The 11036-nt window shown below is 38.7% G+C and overlaps 1 protein-coding gene across 1 annotated transcript in view; it reads right to left on the reverse strand.

The window, feature by feature from the left end:
* Positions 1-10177, reverse strand: part of BRDT (bromodomain testis associated) — a 54027-nt gene extending 43850 nt beyond the window's left edge. Inside the window, exon 1 of the mRNA XM_043447275.1 lies at positions 10007-10177. The gene's annotated coding sequence lies outside the window, so the exon portion shown is untranslated. The remainder of the gene's footprint in view (positions 1-10006) is intronic.
* Between the last annotated feature and the right edge of the window lie 859 nt (positions 10178-11036).

Below are 11036 nucleotides of genomic sequence, written 5' to 3' on the forward strand. Positions count from 1 at the left end.
CACTTCAGTACTCTTGCCTGGAGAATCCCCATGGACAGAAGAGCATGGCAGGCTATTGTCCACGGGGTCACAAAGAGTCGGACATGACTGAGCCACTAAGCAAAAGAACCACTACATCAAAATGAATTAACTTGGAGATGATTATCAGTCTCTCACCATTTCACTTTTCTCATCTTATACGCACTAGAACTCAATAAAAAGTCATTGAAAAGAAAGAAGGTGCTATTTCAGTGTTGCAACTGAAACTGGCACTTATTCTAGCTTTGTAATTATTTAAAGGTAGCCTACCTTTTGAATATCCAAATCACTACATCCTCCCTTCTCCACAGATAACCACTAGGATGACTTCTATCCCTACATTAAATTGTGATTGTTTTTGAATTTTACATAAATATAGTATTGTTTACTATGTGTTACATTGTATCTGGCTTTTTTAACCAATATTGTTTTGAGATTTATCTGTGTTTTTGCCTGTTGTATTCTATTGTAAAATCATATCAAAATTTATCCATTCCTATTGGGGCTTTTAGGTTTTCCAATATTTAACTATGACAAACAATGCCATGAAATGCTTTAGTGTATATGTACATGCCTTATGTTGGGTATAAACCCAGAAGTAAAACTGTTGGGACAAAGGTTATGTATATGTTCAACCTTAGTAGATACCACCAGTTTTCCAAAATGTACCAATTTATATACACAACAATAGTCTAAAAATTCCAGTTATTCCATATCTTTGTATTTGGTATTATGGACAGCTTGCATTTTAGCTATTCTGGTGGGTGTAAGATGGGATCTCACTGTAATTTTGATTTTATTTCTCTGATGATTCCTCCTCCAAAATAAATCTCAAATTCTCATTTCTTCCACCACTATGACCCTAGCCCCAGTGACCATCCTTTAACAAAGACTAACACCATCACCCCCAGACTCAGCTGAAACCTTCCAAGGCCTGGTTCATTGTTCCTTCCACCTCCTTTCCTACTCTCCCAGCTCAATCACTTCACACCAGCCATCCTCTTTTTTCAGTTCTTTGCATCAAGCCAGTTCTAATCTCTGGGCCTTTACACTCTGCTTGAAATGCTCTTCTTCCAGATCTATTCAAAACTGTCAGCTCCTTAGAGTGACCTTTCTTTCACATTCTCATTTTAAATAGGCATACTTAACTAGCTCCTCCCCAGTTCTAATTTATCAGCTAATACCTTCTTCACTACTATTATTTTTACCTACTTGTCACTGTCAGACTTTCAATCCAACCCTCCCCTTAATCCCCAAAATGTAAACGCTGTTTCAGCTTATGGACCTTGTTTGCATTGATTCAGTGCATAAGACAGAGCCCACATATGCTGAATTAAAGTGTCCAGGTTCAATTTTATGTTAGAGATAGAGCAGATATGACTTGTTTATATAGGGAGAAGTGGGGAGAGAAATCAAGAATATTTTACTTCTAAGTTAGTTCCTGCTGCTCAGGAATCTGTCTTCAAAAAATAACAATAATGATGAATGAATGAATGTATATCAATTATAAAACACCGTTTTCAAATTTGTTCCACTCCTCAAAGTCTCAGCCTCAGGGCTTCCCTGGTAGTCCAGTGGCTAAGATTCTGGGCTCCCAATGCAGGGAGCATGGTTTGAGCCCTGGTCAGGGAACTAAGATCCCACATGCTACAACTGGGATATAAAAGTAAAAAAAAAAAAAAAACCTCAGCCTCACTATACCCATTTGCAAATGATCTCAGATCCTATAAAGTTTATAAGAAACTTTAAACATTAATTTCTTGGTTTCTTTTATTTCCTAGTCTATTTCTTCTTATTTCCTAAGTGCCTCACCTCTCTTCCATAAGGATCTTCTTTTCCTTTTTCCAGAAACCTATTGTTTCATTATTCCTTTATCTCCATTATTATATGTTTCTTTTTTTATTATGTTTATGAAGGCTTTCCTTTACTTAAATAAAGATTATGCAACACATGGTTCTGCTTCCTGCTTTGTCTTAAGGTCTCATTTTTTGTGTGTTTATCTGTTATTAACTTCTGCTGATATCTCTGCCTACAAACATGTTCTAATCAGCATCTTAAAATTATTTTTCTTAAAAACACCTTTCCACACAAAAATCTGTATGTGGATGTTTATAGTAGCTTTATTCATAATTACCAAAACTTGGGAGCAATAAAGATGTTCCTCAGCAGAATGGATAAACTGTGAAGCAACAGTCAGACAATGGAATATTACTTAGTGCTAAAAAGAAATGATTTATACAGACACAAAAAGACATAAAGGAATATTAAATACAACAACAACAACATATGACATTCTGGAAAAGGTAAAACTATGGAGACAGTAAAAACCTCAGTGGTTGCCAGGAGGTAGGGAGAAAGAAGGATGAAAAAAATGGAGCAGAGAATTTTTACAGTAATGAAAATACTCTGTATGATACCATAATGATGGATACATGCCATTATACATTTGCCTAAATCTTTAGGAAGAATAACACAAAGAGTGAACCCTAATACAAACAACAGATTTTAAATTATAATGTTGTATCAACAAAATTGAAAAGTATAGAGATGAACAAAATGGTTCATCTATTGTAACAAATATACCATTTTGTTTCAGGATGCTCCTAACAAGAGACTATGTATGTGCTGGGGCCGGAAATACATGGGAAATCTCTGTATATTTCAATTTTGCTGTGAACCTAAAGCTGCTCTAAAACAAGCAAACAAAAAACCCTTGGATGCAAAAAATTTTGTGAAGGTCAAATATATCCATCCGATTTCTCCAGCTCTCTTCTGAAACTGCTCTCCCAAGATCACTAACATATTTTGAAATATTCCAAATCCCTCTCTGGCCTTCCTCAGTTATCTCCCCAGACTCCTCTGTAGTATTTGTAATGGCTAGCAACACTCTTAAAATTGTTCCCTTTTGCATTCGATATACCCATAACTACTCATACCACTTCCTCATATGACCGTTTTATTTCAACACTTGTCCACGTTTTCTTAATTGTGGTATTTTAATCAGACATCTGTACCAAATTAGTCAAATCCAAAACTGAGGCTTTTGTATTATTTAGGAAAACAGTACTAACTAGTAAAGACTTAAATACTATGTATTGGGATAAAAGACACACACAGACACACGCACACACACACACATGTCCAGACAAGACAAACTACAGTCTACATAGCATCTATAAAGAATTTTTACCAAAAATCTGTAACAAGCTTATAGATTTAACATTTTTGTAACAGAAAATTCAATGGCTACAGCTGTGCTGTACAGTATGATAGCCTCTAGCCATATGTAACTTTAAATTTAAATTAACCAAAATTACCAAGATTAAAAATTTAGCCTCGGAACTTCTCTGATGGGCCAGTGGTTGACAATCTGCCTGACAATGCAGAGGACACATGGGTTCAATCCCTGGTTGGGGAAGATTCCACATGCCTTGGGGCAACTAAGCCCAGGTACCACAACTACTGAGACTACATACGTTAGCAAGGACCCAGCGCAACCAAAACATTAATTTTAAAAAAGTTCAACTACATTTTAACTGTTTAATAGCCACATATTCCTAGTGCCTATCGTATGGGTCAGTGCAGCTACAGAACACTGCCATCACAGCAGAAAAGTTTTTTTGACAGTGCTAGAATAAAACAAAAATCATGAGACAAATTTATAACATGGAATATTTTATAAGACAAATGGCCCATTTTTTTTAATAAAAACTCAAGACTTAAAGAAAATCAGAAACTGCTCTGAATTAAGACATAATAACTGAACTCAACTTATTACCCTATGTCAAATCTTGGTTTGAGAGCAACTATTAAAGACATTTTCGAGGACTTCCCTGGAGGTCCAGTGGTTAAGACACCACACTTCCACTGCAGGGTGCACAGGTTCAACCTTGGCTGGGGAATTAAGATCCTGTGTGCTGTGTGGTGTAGTTAAAAAAAAAAAAAAAAAGACATTTTTGGAGATAATGAGGGAATTGGTTCGATAGGTGTGAGAATAGTAGGACAATTATGTAAGGAAAAAAAGTTTACTTTAAATACATGCTCAAAAATTTTAGTGTGACCACTGCAACAAAAAGTATAAAATATCTAGGAATAAACCTACCTAAGGATACAAAAGAACTGTATACAGAAAATTATAAGACACTGATGAAAGAAATCAGAGACAACAATAACAGATGGGGATATTCCATGTTCCTGGGTTGGAAGAATAAATAATGTGAAAATGACTGTACTACCAAATGCAATCTACAGATTCAACTTGATCCCTATCAAATTACCAATGGCATTTTCCACAGAACTAGAACAAAAAATTTCACAAGTCATATGGAAACACAAAAGACCCTGAATAACCAAACCAGTCCTGAGAAAGAGTAGAGCTGAAGGAATCAACCTTCTTGACTTCAGACTATACTACAAAGTTACAGCCATCAGGACAGTATGGTACTGACACAAAAACAGAAATATAGACCAACAGAACAAGATAGAAAGCCCAGAAATAAAGCCACACACCTATGGGAACCTTATCTTTGATAAAGAAGGCAAGAATATACAATGGGGCAAAGACAGCCTCTTCAATAAGTGGTGCTGGGAAAACTGGACAGCTATGTGTAAAAGACTCAAATTAGAGCACTTCCTAACACCATACACAAAGATAAACTCAAAATGGATTAAAGACCTAAATTTAAGACCAGAAACTATAAAACTCTTAGAGGAAAACACAAGCAGAACACTCGATGACATAAATCAAAGCAAGATCCTCTGTGACTCACTCCTATAGTAATGGAAATAAAAACAAAAATAAACAAGTGGGACCTAAACTTAAAAGCTTTTGCACAGCAAAGGAAACTATAAAGGAGGTAAAAAGACAACCTTCATAATGGGAGAAAATAACAACAAATGAAACAACTGACAAAGGATTAATTTCCCCAAAAATACAAGCAACTCATACAATACCAGAAAAACAATCAAAAAAGTGGGAAAAAGACCTAAACAGACATTTCTTCAAAGACGACATATAGATGGCTAACAAACACATGAAAAGATGCTCAACATTGCTTATTATTAGAGAACTGCAAATCAAAACTACAATGAGACGTCACCTCACACCAGTCAGAATGGCCATCACCAAAAAGTCTACAACAATAAATAATAAATGCTGGAGAGGGTGTAGAGAAAAGGGAAACCTCTTGCACTGTTGGTGGGAATGTAAACTGATACAATCGCTATGGAAGACAGTATGGAGGTTCCTTAAAAAACTACGAATAAAGCCACCAAATGATGCAGCAGTCCCACAACTAGGCACACGCCCTGAGGAAACCAAAATTGAAAAAGACACATGTACTCCAATGTTCATTGCAGCACTATGTACTATAGCTACAACATGGAAGCAACCTAGATGTCCATTGACAGATGAATGGATAAAGAAGCTATGGTACATATATGCAATGGAATATTACTCAGCCATAAAAAGAAATGCATTTGAGTCAGTTCTAAAGAGGTAGATAAACCTACAGTCTATTATACAGAGTGAAGTAAGTCAGAAAGAGAAAGAAAAATATCATATACTAATGCATATATATGGAATCTAGAAAGGTGATACTGATGAAATTTGCAGGGCAGCAGTGGAGACATAGAGAAAGACTTATGGACACGGGTTGGGAGCAGGGGAGAGGAGAGGGTGAGATGTACCGAGAGTAACATGGAAACTTACATTACCATATGTAAAACAGACAGCCAATGGGAATTTGCTGTGTGACCCAGGGAACTCAAACAGGGGCTCTGTGACAACCCTAGAGGAATGGGGTGGGGAGGGAGACTCAAGAGGGAGGGGACATATGCATGCTGCTACTGCTAAGTCACTTCAGCCGTGTCCGACTCTGCGACCCCATCCCTGGGATTCTCCAGGCAAGAACACTGGAGTGGGTTGCCATTTCCTTCTCCAATGTATACCTATGGCTGATTCATGCTGATGTTTGGCAGAAATCAACAGAATTTTGTAAAGCAATTATCCTTCAATTAAAAAATAAATAAATGAAAACTTCAGTGTGAATAGCCACATTTGTGAAATGTTTAAAGATTTGGGGGGAAAACCTATATAGACAAGCAAACACAGGAAAATGTTGACAACTGTTGGTGTTGTACAGGGGTCCTTTGTACTATTTTATCCATTTTTCTATGTCAGCAATCTTTAATAATAAAGTACATTGTGACTTAATGCTGCAGATGGACTATGGACAAAAGCTCTGATAATCATCACTGGGCAAAAAAAGAGCAAATATTTGGTAATCTGATAATTATCTCAGAAGTGCTCTGCATTATTTGGCTGGAGGTCCTGGTTTCTAGTGTGAGGTGAAACTATCCAGCAATAGAGGACTAAGTATTAACTCCTTTATAAAACTGCTTTATAATTATCCTAGTCTTAGTATTCAAAGTTATGTTAGTCCTGTTTTTTTTCCCAGCCACACCACAAGGCTTGTGAGGTCTTAGTTCAGCCTCTACGAGGGATGAACCTGAGCCCTCAGCAGTGACAGTCCTAACCAGTGGCCCACCAGGGAGTTCCCTGTGTGTGTGCTTGTACTCTTTGTGACCCCATGGACTGTAGCCCACCAGGCTCTTCTGTCCATGGGATTTCCCAGGCAAGAATACTGGAGTGGGATGCCATTTTCTTCTCCAGGGGATCTTCCTGACCCAGGGATAGAACTTGCATGTCCTGCACTGGCAGGCAGGTTCTTTACCAGCTGAGCCACTGGAGAAACCAATCCCTATTTTGTTCCTTATTTAAAAACCTTTTAAAAGCTCATGTGGCTTTAAAAGATAACTGGCAAATTTCTGTCAGATAGCTCAGTTTTATTTTACATTCTCCGAAGACTTTTATTCTTTCTAGCTTTTACTCTTAATAACCAAGAGTAAACACAAAATGCCAGCATAATGGTCTAGCAACATAGCCTCCAAAGATTTACCATTATTGACATAATGGTAGGTCACAATCAGTAAGGTGTCAGAAGTAATTTGTCACTTAAATAGATTGGTTACTTCAAGGTAACCACTCATCTAAAATCACTTATACTTCAACATACTGAACGATGGAGTTACAAGTCTGCTGGCAACTATGCATAAACTGTAACCTATTACTGCCTATGTGAAAATCCACTGTTGTTTCTAATGTTTATGATGAGTTGTCATCTTATTTCTTTTAACATTTTACTCATGGATATATTTCTTCAAAGATATATAGATAGCATGGGTAGATGAAATCTCATATCACTAAGAACTGAGTGTTGACAATATACCATTTATGGATTTCATAAAAATTGTTTATTTGAATTTTAACATCCACATGGTTTGAACAGTACACAACAAAGTTTCCCATTTTTGTCCTCCAGTTAACCAGATACCCCTCCTCAAACTCTTAGCAACTTCTTGCATTTCCTTTTAGAAACTGTTTTTTCACACTTACTTCTCAATGTAAAATAGAGTTGAAATTTTTTGATGTTTTGAATAAAGATTGTTTAAAAATATTTTCTATTTTGATAAGTGTCAGAGAATAGGTTATTTTGTTGTAATGATGACACTTCTGGTTGAGTTCATAGATCTCACACATGCAAGGAAGCAGTACAGCATAAAGAACTTGGATTCTGTTAAGAGTTCTCATCATGAGAATAAATACTTTTTTTTCTATTGCTTTAATTTTGTACCTATATGAGATTATGGATTTACTAAATGTATCGTGATAATCAGTTCATGATGTATGTAAAGCAAATCATTACACTGTATACCTTAAATTTAAGCTATCTTTCCTTCCCTATTTTAAGTTATTTTTGCTTATACACCTCTGGTGTTATATCCCTCTGGTGTTACATCCCTCAAAGCATTCTTTTTTTGTATTTGGGCTTTCTGTCTTTATTAGGTTTGTGAAAGGCCGCTTAATCCTTAGTTTTTTTCAAACACTCTTATCTCCTGTATATCCTGAATAAAAGTGATGGTAAGTGTGGATTTTGAATACCTGATGCCTCTAGGACTCAGGTCAAAAGTAATCTGCCCTTGTGATGAGCTCAAATACTGCTAGACATCTCCAGTTCAAGGGAGAAAATGGTTTCTTTAGGCTTCATTTAATAAGGTCAAACAGGTGATTTGTAGATGATGTATATTCTTCATAACAGTTCAATCTTCTCATCTGCTTGTCCCTCAATTTTCTTGTCTGAACTCTTTTCCCAGATACTCTAGAATAACACTTGCTCTCTTTTGCCTACATCTTAAGTATTTCTATACTAGCTTACTGGCCAGATAAACTTTCTCAATTTTAAAAATTCCTCTCTTGATCCTATTCTGTCCCTGGGGTCTCTATCTTCTCTTCTGTATCTCACATCAGAGCACCTCGAAAAATGATGTTTTTACTCCCCACCTCAAACATGACTTTTTCTTGCCATTCCTCTAAAACTGCCCTTAGACTGAAGTTAATACTTACCATATTCACTTGTTTAATCCAATGGATACTTTTTGAATCTTATACCTTACTTGACCTCTCAGCTGTATCTGTCACCAGTCTATTGTGATTCTCCTGAAACTCTTTTCTGGTTTCCAGGATACCACTTTCCCCAGATTCTGTTTGTTCACTTATTAAATATTTACAAAGCACCTACAATGGTGGACTGAGCTAGGAAATGGGGATACAGTAATCTCTTCACAAAGATTTATAAACAGGATACATATTATTATTGCTGTGATGGAGATAAGAAGAGGGTGCTAAGGGAACAAATAGGTGGGTCAGATTAGAATTTCAAAGGAATTATAATCTCATCTTCTTTAACCCATTAATATCCCCCAGAGGTCTTGTTTACTCCCTTTTTGCAGTTCTCAGGCTCTTCAAGTATCAAATACCTCTAAACAATTTATCTGAATATAAGTTTACATATTCAGAAAATATTTAAGTGTTCCTATTTTCTATCTCCAAACCACTTCCTTCATTCAATCACTTATAATCTCCCACCTAAATTAATGCAATGGGGATGTTTTGATTTTTTTGTTCATCAACTTAAGCTCATACTGTTCAACCCATAGCCTTTCATGATACACAGACAAATCCTCTTATAGCCCCTTGCCTACCTCACTAGACTCATCTCTTGCTACTCTCCCAATACGGTGCCAGTCACATTAAAAAATGTGCCCTTCTCCACTGTCCCACCCTACTCTGTACTCACAGCATGTCCAAGCCTCTGGAAAATTTCTCCTCCTCATCAGAGCTCACCTCACTCTTCAGACTAACTTCTATTGGTCTCAAGACCCAGATCAGTAATCCCCTACCCAGAAGCCTCCCAGGCTGCCTTCCAACCCTACAGGCGCTTCCCACAGGTCCCAAAGCACCCTGTACATACCTTATTTTAATTATTAACACAAGCCAGGGCCTTGAGGCCAGGCCCATCTCCAGATTCCGCAACACCCAACAGAGGCTTTAATATGTTCCAAGGGCTTAGTCAATAACGTTAAGTTGAATGGATTAATGAATCAAGGACGAGAAATCTCCTGTCCCAAATGATGACGCCCAGAATAAACAGAACTAAAACGTCAGCTACATCTAAAGCTCCTTGCTCTCTCCTTCATTCACGAAACTACAGTTACAAGCAGCGATCCACCAATCCAAGACCTACGAGAACTACAAAGAACATGAGTGTTTTTCAAAATGGGAGGCGGTTGCACAACTAGACTCCCAACCCCCCTCGCCCAACCTCCCTTTCCCCACTCCTTCCTTGGCGGGTGGAGGTGGGGGGGGAAGAACCAAAGGTTTAAGAGAAAAAACAAAAAAATTTTTTTTTTTTTAGAGGGCCCACTGGGGCAAGGAGCTTGCCGCTGGTAAGACCAAAGGAAAGCAACCGGCAGCTCACCTGGGCCGCAGCCACACACCGGGATGGCCTCTGTAACTGCCTTTTCTGTTGCACAATGTTGATGGGGGAGGGGAGGAGAGGGGAAAAGGAAAAAAACGGTTACTCCCTACCCAGGGTGACAGCGAGGGCCTGGATTCCAGAGTAGTGCTTCCTGCTGGGGTTCCCTTACCCCTTGTGGAAAGGACCTCTCGGATTGCTCCTTTCAGCTTGCACAAGATGAAGCGGTGCAGGGAAGCAGTTCTCCACAGTCCGTCGCCGCCAGCTCTCACCCCAATGGCGGCCGCTAGCGGGCAGCGACAGGCGCCTTTATCCGCGACGGTCTGCGGGCGGCGGGCCCATTGGCTGGAGCGCGTCACGTGACCCAGCCTGGCTCCCGACGGCTGGAAGGGTGCCTGAGGGCTGAGCTCCGAGGTCCTAGGCTGGGGCCTGGGTGTTTCGTGCACCAAGTGCAAGTTTGCTGACTGCTTGCTTCCTCCTGAGAGCCAGGCCGGGTACAGAGAGCGAAGGATATAGGAGTAGGAGCGCCGCCCTAAAGGCGTGTACCGTCAAAACAAATCAACGGATTAGCTTCCATGTTGTCATGAGGATTCATGAGTTTGCCTTGTGATGTTTTCATTGTTTTTCATACTTTCCTACCACCCTCCCCAAAACTCCATTCTCTTGAAAGTAGTGAGTGCTTAGCATTTGGTAAAACCTGAGATTGGAGCCAACACGAGCTCTTTGGGTTTAAAATGGCACTTAATGATGTATTTCACAACAGCTGGGTAAGGGGACAGTTTGGATTTTGAGAGTCTTGGCCAGTACCTCCTCATTATTTGTGGGAGTGAATTCGAAAAATGTATTCAGCACAGTAATTGCCTTTGGATCCAATTGCAAACAGTGTTTCTAAATTCCTTAATATTCATTCCTAGATGGAAGAGTGGTTGAGGGAGGGGAGGAGAAAAACAGCTGAGAACTGCTTGATAAACCCATCAAAACCCAATCAACTCCAGTTTCCTGAAGCATAAATCTGAGGGTCATTAACAACTTGGTATGGCTTGATCCAGTCTCTTTCATGTGGGAGCAAAGGTCATCAGGACCAAGGGTTCACAAGAAAGTCACAACTACTAGAGGTCAACATAAATAATGAGTTGTAGGCAT

The sequence above is a fragment of the Cervus canadensis genome, chromosome 2, assembly GCF_019320065.1.
Source record: "Cervus canadensis isolate Bull #8, Minnesota chromosome 2, ASM1932006v1, whole genome shotgun sequence".
NCBI lineage: Eukaryota > Metazoa > Chordata > Mammalia > Artiodactyla > Cervidae > Cervus > Cervus canadensis.